Below are 8,515 nucleotides of genomic sequence, written 5' to 3'. Positions count from 1 at the left end.
AATGGCTGCATGAAGAGGCTATTTTGAAAAGTGAAAAACCTAAGAAGATCTTGAGTATCTGTATAAGCAAGTCATGGGCTGTTCTGCTCTGCTAAGATTAGGCAGTCAGGGCAACCTCAAAATAGTCCTTGAATGCGTTAAGTCAGTTACAGAAGCCAAAGAAGCAGTTAGTCATATCATAACCAAACAGAGGGTCATGGCTATACATTTTTGAGTGGAGGTCACTGAACCAGGGTTACTGGGAATTTACTGTCCAAGGACTGGAGTCAAATGGCTAGAGGGGACCAAGAGGGATGCCTAGTGCAAAATGGAGTTTCTTTAGCTTTAGCCACCAAAGCTGGCCCTATTTATGTTTTTCATTTTCTTTTTCCCTTCCCTCCCTCCTTCCCTTCCCTCCATCTCTCTCTCTTCTCTCTCTCTCTCTCTCTGTCTGTCTTTATTTCTTCCTTTTTTTTTTTTTTTTTTTTTTTATAGGGCCTTGGTATGTACCTGAGGTTAGCTTTGAACTCATGAACTTCTTGCCTCAGCTTTCTAAGTGGCGGGATAGATGTGTATACCATACCCAGAATATTTAAATAATTTTAACATATGTATTTTATATTTAGGTGAATGTTGTCACCTTATTATTTTAAGTACTCAGGGACTTTAGCTTTCCTTTTGTTAGTACCCTTTTATTTATCAGCACTTTCTGGTGGTCTTTGTTTGGGGACTCTCTTTTCTAAGCATGTAGAGCATATGTGAATAAATGATAAAGGAATACCACAAACCAAGGTCAACTTTGGTGTCGGTGTCTTGATTTGAGGAGGGCTCTAGGGTTGAGTGGTATGAACCTGAACCTTAAACCTAATGGAAGACAGATGTCTGGTACATGAATTCTCAGGTTCTCATGCAAGGCTGTGTTTCCTCCACTCAGAGTGCAGGCAGACAGACAAACCAACCTCAGAGACATCCCCTAATTCAAACAGATGGCTTTTCCCTTTAATCTACCAGATCATGCATGGCGCGATGCTAACTTTATAGGACTTTTTGTGTTTCATCTTTCGACTTTGAAAGGTTTTAAAACTTCACTTCCTTTTTGTAAATGTACATTATGTCCCAAGACCTGGGTGTGGGCTCCTAACCCAGACTTTCCAAGCAGTTGTTATTGAGGTTAGAGGTTTACAGTGTGAGAGAAAGGTCCCATGTCTGCCCAAGGGTTGTGAGCTCCAAGGGACATAATTGAACGAATTTGGAGACTGAAGTCAAGCAGAGACAAGTAGAACTAAGAGATGAAGTGAGACAAGGTTCTTATTATGTTATTTGAATTGTAGATCCTGCTGGGCTGGAAGCCACTTCTATCTTGGATTTTTCCAGCTATATAAGCCAAATGATCCCCCCCCCTTTTCCATTACACCCATGTATTAGCTACCTTCTTGTAATGACCAAATGCCAGAAGCAATGTAAGGGAAGGCTTTATTTTGGCTCACAGTTCAAAGAAACTGAGTCTATCATGGCAGGGGAGGCACATGAGATGACTGGTCACTTTGTCTCAGCAGTTAGGAAGCTGGGACAGAAGGAGAACAAGGAGTGGGATGGGACTATGTAATCTGAAGACCTTCTTCCCCTCCTGCAGATCCTCCAGTGAAGCTCCATCTTTTAAAGTTTCACAAACTTTCAAAACAGGTAACTGAAGACCAAGTGGTCAAAGACACAAGCCCCAACCATAAAGATACACCCAAACCATAAAGTTTTTTTTTAATACAATTTTGATTATTTTTAACACTATTATGATTAACCTATCTAGTTTCAAATTCTCTTTCAGTAATGGGTGTTTTAAAAAACCTGTCTTATAGAGATATTTATTTAACCCAGACAATAATAATCCTTGAAGTAGGGTGGTGTGGTAGTTTGAATGTAATTGGCACTATTAGGAGGTGTGGCCTTGTTGAAGGAAATGTGTCACTGAGGGGGCAGGCTTTGAGATCTCCTATGCTCAAGCTATGCCCAGTGTCTCAGTTCACTTCCTGTTGCCTGCATAAGATGTAAAACTCTCAGCTATCTCTCTAGCACCATGTCTGTCTGCAGCCCATGTTCCACCATGAAGATAATGGATTGAATCTCTGAACTGTAAGCTATCCAATTAAGTGTTTTCCTTTATAAGAGTTGACATGATCACGGTGTCTATTCACAGTAGTAGAAACCATAATTAAGATGTTGTTTTTCTGTTGGCTTAGGGGACAAAACCAAATCTACTGATATTTTAACTACTGTCTGTGCCTGAAGCCCAGCTGTCAGCACCTTGCTGCTCAGACCACTGCCTGGTGGGGCTTCCAGTTCTGCCAGTATTGGCTCAGCTGTGGCCACCAAATGTAGGTTTTAATTAAATTTTATCTTTATGTTTAGCAATAAAGACTTGGGATTCAGACATTGGAGTAAAACAAAACAAAACAAAACAAAACCCCAAACTCCTGGATCAGAGAAGCTGAGAATCAACCAGTTGACTTTCCTTTTTAGCTGGAGACGCAGCAAGAGAAGCGTCTCTTCATTTGTCCCAAAACAAAAAGACTGCGAATCTCCCTGCTTCTTTCTGTATGCCTGGCTATCCATATTCCTGGCTTCTCTAAGGCTAATTCTGGTCAGCTAATCCCTGGCTCTGCTCCCTGATTCAAGGTTAACTTGTATTAACACAATTTTGGGGTGTCAACAGTACAATTAAATATTCCAAAACACTGGGACACCAAGATCTAGAAGAATTGTGCCAGACTTTGTCACCCAGGTCTTGCAAGTAATCCTGCAGTGTCTCCTCGAGTATTTCCTTACTCACTATGCACCTTTCCCTATATTTTGGGATGGGAATATAATCTGGGCCATTATGTGTTGGAAGTACACCCCGGCTCTAGGAGTCAGTCGACAGGGACCCTGAGAGAGGGAGTGAGAGTGAGGAGACAAGAGACATGATGGAGACAAGACAGTATTCTGATCAAGTCTCGTGTAATGAATATAACTACAGGGTTTAAGTAGTAGAGAAATGAGAAAATGGGCCAAAGGGAGGATGTGAGGGGGGCAGAATGTCCTTCCAATCAGGGTGCTATACGATAAGCATGTGGTTGGGACTCTTTCAGGGTCAGACTGCATTATATGTTTAACAAGAGAACAGTCATAGGGGAATGGAAAATTACCAGTATGTTAGCATCTAAGAGAGTAGTAGGAAAGATGGCTGTTAAGATGCTTACTTTGCTCTGGGGTTTCCCCACAGAAGTATGTCATCTGTTCTTTTAATTTTGATTTTATAGGGGATTACAGTTAAGAGATTGCATGAATTTCAGGAGAAACTTTTGACTTTCAAAGATTGTTGAGACTGTGGTAGACTATGGGGACTTTTGAAGTTGAACTGAATGCTGTTCTGCATTATGGATTTTGTTACAAGCTTATGAGGGCCAGGACATGCAATGTGGTGGTCAGGAAGGGGAGGACAGTTTTTTAGTTGTTCTAGTTTTTGAGCAGGATGAGTCAAATTACCCAGACTTGAGTCCACAATGTTTTGTTCCTTTCTCTTCTCAGTTGGGCTCCAGAGATTATGTAGAGCTTTGCAGAGTAAGAAGTCAAGCTGCCTCAGGAACGTCGAAGAAATAAGAGAGGAAATATGTGGGGAATAGATGAAGTTCTGAGTGGATGTATATTGTTGACATAGGCACTGCCAAATCAAGGACCCCAATGCCTCAGACCATGGAAATGGCTAAGCCTTCCCCTGGTCTGAGTATGCATGTTGAGAAAGTCTACAGAAAGTATCAACTACGGCTTCCTCCTCCCAGATAACTTCAGCCTGAGATAGCTCAACCCTCTATGGAGATTGACTAACCCTCATCTGCAGTATGTAATAGACCTACCTCTGTGTTCAGCCATACACAATAAATATGCTGAGTTTGCAGGCTGTGGTTGGTGTGTCTCCATCAGAGAGGGCATGGCCCACTCAATCCCAGCTTTTCTATGTGTGTGTGTCTGTTCTGTCTTCATTCCCTGCTCAACCCCGTAAGGTCGGATCCCCGTAAGGTCGGATCCAAGGCTGTACAGATCATGGTGAGTTTCAAACCCCTATGGTATATCTTATTGGTCAGAAGCATGTCATGTGGCTTCTTCCATCTGCAGAGGAGCTGAGGAGGGAATGTTGTGACTTTTATTTTATCCTTGTAAAGAGAAAAGGAGGTAGAGATGGGAAAACCCATGTTAGCAACTTGGACTTTAACGCTTCCCTTCACTTATAAGCCATCAGATACCTGTTTCTTGTACACATTTTTCCATATTATAATGATGAGTGTTGGACAACGGGCACCAATTTGGAGACAATGGAACTTCTACAAATTAGTAGAATTTAATATTTAGGCAGATAAAACTGTTGTTAGTTTCATTGTTTCCTCCTCCACTGTAAACCTCTTAAAATGATTTTAAATTTTTTTTTATTTGTGTGTGTGTGTGTGTGTGTGTGTGATGTTTATATGCCATAAAGTGTGTGTGGAGGTCAGAGGACAACTTTCAGGACTCAGTTTTTTCTCTCTTGTTGTGGGTCCTGGGGATGAATCTGGGGTTATAGGGCTTGGAAGCAAGTGTCTTTATCTGATGAGCCATCTGAACAACCCTATTGTGAATATTTAACCTCAATTATCTTCTGTAAGTCTGCTCCTTATAGTGCCTTCAGTACCAATAGACTGCAGACTGCTGAGAAAATTGAGATCACAATATATGAAATTCCTCAATATTATACCTTACTCTCTGTTTCCCTTTAAAGAGTAGGACTCAAAATTGTAGTCTTTACCTCATTCACCTCCATTATGCTAAAAGCTACTTTATGTTGATCTTATTGTTTGTATGCTAATGTTTGGCTTCATGTGGTAGCAGGGGTACTGTAATTGTCAGCTGGACATTCATTGAAATCTCTTTGCAGGGCTTAGCCGCATCAACTATTCCTTCTTCTGAATACTTTTCTTTTTGCACCTCCAACTTTTAGTTATATTTACTTACTCAAACATGTATTTTTAAAATGCTTGTTTGTTTACTTGTTTGTATGTATATATGTATGTATTCACATGCATGTATGAAGGTCATGGCATGCATATGGAAGTCAGTCAGATGACAACTTGCAGAAGTTGGTTCTCTCTACTATGAGAGGTCCTGGATATCAACCATAGGTGCTCAGGCTTGGCAACAGACACTTTGACCTGCTATGCTCGCTATCTTGCCCGCCTTCAAATTTGTATCTTTAAAATAGGTTTATTTATTTATTTTTATTGTGTGTGTGTGTGTGTGTGTGTGTGTGTGTGTGTGTGTGAGAGAGAGAGAGAGAGAGAGAGAGAGAGAGAGAGAGAGAGAGAGAGAGAGACTGTATAGCATGTGTATGGGTGTCTGCAGAGACCAGAAGAGGGTATTTGATCCCTTGGAACCAGAGTTGCAGACAGTTTTGAGCTGCCTAATGTGCTACAATTAATTGTACTTGGGCTCACAAAACTATCTCTCAAGACCTTCAAATTTGCATTTTTAACGTGAGATCACAAAAGACAGAAATCCCCCCAAGCAAGCCCTTCTTTACATTATTTGCATTCTCCTCCTTGCCATCATCTGCTCTTCCCCTGAGACAGGCACGTGTTCTCTGCCGAGCTCAGTTTCTGAGAAAACAATCTCCAGTTTTAGTTTCTACTTCCATTTCTTCCTGATATTTCTCAAGTCTTTGCTTTCTAGCGTTTATGTGAGTAGAAGCTCCGTGCCAACTTCCTTCTCATCAAACTCATACATTACTTAAGATTTCTGAAGAACGTACTGACACATTTCCTGTTTCTTGGAACCCTCCCCTTCCTTGAGTTTTGTGAAGCTAGGTTCTCCTGGTTCCCCTGACTTCTATCAATTCCCCTTTCCCATCCTGTTGGGATCTGCATCACTAAAGCTCTTATCACGGGCTCTGTGATCATCTTTCCTTACCACACACTAGCACAGTCTCAGTAGTACCATGGCTCCAGCTTTCACTCAAATGAAAATGGTTTCCAAATGTGTAACTCTTCCACCAGATCCCTAAATGAGGTGGTGGTGGTGGTGGAGGGAACAAATCATACGTATATCTGCAAGATGCTCTAGGGAGTAAGAATGGAGACTTTGGAGGTATGTGCTTATCATATATAAAAATGGTAAGGAAGTTGGTGAGGATAGGGCTGAAAGTTTGGGAGGAAATTAGTAGCAAATGAAGACAGAGATACAATCATGAGGAGGTCAAGTCATGGAGACCTTAGGGACAATTTTAATGACTCTTTAGTTCTAGTGAGAAGAAAAACAAACAAACAAACAAACAAACAACTTGGAGGGACGGAGTAGAGAGGGTTATGTTCTGTTGAAGGCAACTTGGAACCCATTAGAAAACGAGCACAGTAACTGGTTGATGGTGTTCTGGACCAGGGGAGCAGGAGTGAAGCAGTTGATTTCAGTTCTGTTTTAAATGGAAAACTAACAGCACGTGTCCATAGATTGGGTGGGAGAATTCCAGGGAAAGGAGGACTCCAAGGTCTTTGTCTCAATAGCTGGAAAGATGGAGTTGCAACTTACTGAGCTGAAGGAACACTGTGGCAAAAACAAAGTGTGGAGCGATTGGGAAGGTCTACTTGGATTGATTAATTTATTAGAGATTTAAGTGTAGAAGCCTTAAGGCAGTTGGATAAAGAATGGCATGTAGGAGAGAAATAACACAAGGGGGATGAGGGGTGTAGATTGAAACAAAAGGGAAGAGTGAAGTGAATATCTGAAAGGCTAAAGGAATGGAGGGCAGGGTCATTGGGGAGGAGGTCAAGGACCAATGTGGTAAAAAACATTGAGTTAAACACATCAATTGATAGGGAGCAGTGACTACAACAGGAAGAGTAGGGCAGGGCTGGTTAAACCACTCTCCTCAGCGCCATGCATGATCTCCTCCTAACTAAAATTTTATCTGATGTTTTCTTCAGAATCAGTCATCACTTCCCCTTTCCTCTTATTCTTTCTTTTTTCATTCTCTTTCCTTTTATTCTTTACTTTCACGTTTCTTCCCTTTAAACTTCTTATTGAAAAAATTAAAGATAAGGTTTGCCATGAAGCCCAGGCTAGCCTTGAATTTGCAGCCCTCCTACCTCACTGAGGGCTGGGATTGTAGATTGTATCTGTGTGACTAACCCTGAAAAGCTCCTTCACCTTCAGTCATTTATATTTTCTTGAAATGTTACAGCCATGGGAACTATATATTCTCCTACCTTTTGGGTCAATTCCGTTTTTTTTTTTTTTTTTTTTTTTCATCTTGTAAACTTTTCTGCTCAGTGGGGTTGGTTACCAGTGTTCTCTACATGGTCTCTCTTCTCACTGTGTGCACACTTTCTGGGTGATTTTACTAATCTGTGACTTACTTCAGCTGCTGCCCAAATGCATATGGCCCCGAGTCTTTATCTCTAGCTTCCCTGAGCTCCTTTGTTCTTGTACTGTATTTCTAAGTGCTTGATGAGTAGCACTGATGTCCTCCCGGCAGTTTAAATTGGGCCTGAGCTATCTTCTCTAGTTTCCCTCCCTTAATTTTAAAATTTCAGTCAACCACAAATATGTTCTGACTTTTTGGTCTATTCCTCTTTCTCACTCAGCCACTAATTTCTTTGGATTCAGTTTTTCCTGTGTGTGTGTGTGTGTGAGAGAGAGAGAGAGAAAGAGAGAGAGAGAGAGAGAGAGAGGGCACACACTTGACATGTGAATGTATGGAGGCTAGAAGACAATCTAGGTGTTGATCCTTGCCTTCCACCTTGTTCTAGACAGGGTGGAGAGATGGCCCAGTGATTAAGAGTGCTTTTTATTCTTCTAGAAGATGTAAGTTTGGTCCCCATACTGGCTGGATTTTGTATGTCAACTTGACACAGGTTAGAGTCATCAGAGAGGAAGGTGCCTTGGTTACAGAAGTGCCCCCATGAGATCCAGGTATAAGGCATTTCTCAATTAGTGATAAGAGTGGTAAGAGTGGGAGGGCCCAGTCCATGGTGGGTGTTGCCATCCCTTAACCTAGAGACAGGAGAGAAGTCCCAGTCCCTACTTCAAATGACTTGACAGATTTACATAACCCCACCTGGATGGCATTGCCCTACATGTGGAGTTGGGGTGGGGGGATGGGAGGGGAGGATGGTCAGGGTGCATGTGAGGGGGGAGAGAAGGTAAAAAGGAGGGAGGGAGGGAGGGAGAGGGAACTGGGATCGACATGTAAAATAAAAATTAAAAAAAAAAACAAAACCAAAAAACTATCCAGCACAGAGGACAACTTGAGGGAGATCTCTCCTTCCACCTTGTGGACCCTACGGACTGAACTCAGGTGGTTGGGTTTGGTTGCAAATGCTTTAACCTGTTAACTTTCCCACCCAACCCTTGAAGTGTTTTCATTTATCAAGCAATTAAAAATAAAGAAAGAATGAAATAAAGGAGATGTCCAGTGACCCTTCTGATAAAGTCAGGGAAGGTAGGAAATACTTTCCAAAACAAGGTCACCAGGAAATTGTCA

The sequence above is a fragment of the Phodopus roborovskii genome, unplaced genomic scaffold, assembly GCF_943737965.1.
Source record: "Phodopus roborovskii unplaced genomic scaffold, PHOROB, whole genome shotgun sequence".
NCBI classification, from domain to species: Eukaryota; Metazoa; Chordata; class Mammalia; order Rodentia; family Cricetidae; genus Phodopus; species Phodopus roborovskii.
This window is presented reverse-complemented; position numbering follows the sequence as displayed.